This window comes from Mandrillus leucophaeus, unplaced genomic scaffold (genome assembly GCF_000951045.1).
Source record: "Mandrillus leucophaeus isolate KB7577 unplaced genomic scaffold, Mleu.le_1.0 Scaffold541, whole genome shotgun sequence".
NCBI lineage: Eukaryota > Metazoa > Chordata > Mammalia > Primates > Cercopithecidae > Mandrillus > Mandrillus leucophaeus.
The window spans coordinates 679706-681453 of record NW_012105820.1 but is presented as its reverse complement, the minus strand read 5'-3'; positions in this window follow the sequence as shown (position 1 = coordinate 681453).

The window sequence follows — 1748 nt, the reverse complement described above, 5'->3', positions numbered from 1 at the left end:
CAAACCACTTCGTGAACATCTAATGGGTGACAGAGCAAGACTCCGTCTCAAAAAAAAAAAAAAAAAAAAAAAAAAAAGGCACTGTCCCAACCAGGTGTAGTGGTGCAGTGGCTCACGCCTATAATCCTAGCACTTTGGGAGGCCAAGGCAGGCAGATCACTGAGGTCAGGTGAAACACAAAAATTAGCCAGGCATGGTGGTGCGTGGTGTGTGCCTGTAACCCCAGCTACTCTGAAGGCTGAGGCAGGAGAATTGCTGGAACTTGGGGGGCAGAGGCTGCAGTGAGCTGAGATTGCGCCACTGCCCTCCAGCCTTGGCAACAGAGTGAGACTCCATCTCAAAAGAAAAAAGAAGGGCAGTATCCCTGCACCCCCTGTAGGCTGCATGAGAATGGGGCTGGAAGGAAGAGAAGGGAAGTGACACACTGAGAATTTGTTTATGAAACTTTTTTCTCCTTCACCAACCAAGCCCCCACTTCCTCATCTCAAAGAAGGCTCTTCTGGGCAAGCATGGTGGCTCATGCCTTTGGGTGGGTGGATCACTTGAGACCAGGAGTTCAAGATCAGCCTGGGCAACATGGCAAAAACCCATCTCTACAAAAAATAAACAAATTAGCCGGGCGTGATGGCATGCACTTGTAGTCCCAGCTACTCAGGAGGCTGAGGTGGGAGGATGGCTTGAGCCCAGGAGGCGGAGGTCACAATGAGCTGAGATCATGCCACTGCATTCCAGCCTCAGCGACAGAGCCAGACCTTGTCAAAACAAAACAAAACAAAAACAAAACAAAACAAAACAAAAAAAACTCTTCCATCAGTGCGCCTACCCCTTTTTGCCACTTCCCTCTTGCTTTCTTCTCAGGATGCTATTGCACCCATTGTCAAGGAGCCTAGGTCACAGTTTTCCTGACTTCCAACTACCAGAAGTCCAACAGAATATGGTTCTTCAAATCTGGCCCCACAACACCCAGTGAGGGCCCCATATGACTGCTAGCCCTCTATATTCACAGTCCACCCCCTTCAGGGGATCTTAATGAAGCTATCCTCAGAGTAGTTAAATGGCTTTCCCAGGAATATGCAATGAATAAATGGAGGAGACAGGTTTTTAAAATCACAGAAAGGCTGCCGGGAGCAGTGTCTCATGCCTGTAATCCCAGCACTTTGGGAGGCCCAGGTGGGTGGATTGCCTGAGGTCAGGAGTTCGAGACCAATCTGGCCAACATGGTGAAACCCCATCTCTACTAAAAATACAAAAAAATTAGCCAAGTGTGATGACGTGCACCTGTAATCCTAGCTACTCAGGAGGTTGAGGCAGGGGAATTGTTTGAACCAGGGAGGTGGAGATTGCAGTGAGCCGAGATCATGCCACTGTACTCCAGCCTGGGCAAGAGCAAGACTCCATCTAAAAAAAAAAAAAAAAAAAAATCATGAAAGCCATTGCATATAAATTCAAAAAAGTGGATAAGCACAAAAAAGGTATACAGTTAAAATTTCTTCTTGGCCAGGCATGGTGGCTCATGCCTGTAATCTCAGAACTTTAGGAGGCTGAGGCAGGAGGATTGCTTGAGCCCAGGAGTTTGATCGAGACCAGCCTGGGCAACATAGTGAGAGCCCTGTCTCAATTTTTAAAAATTAAATTAAAATTGTTAAAAAAAAGTTCTTCTCAACCAGACCCCCTCTCTGGAGATAAATCACTGTAAGAAGTTTCTTGTATATCCTTCCAGAGAGAGTCTTTGCATATACAGGCATTTG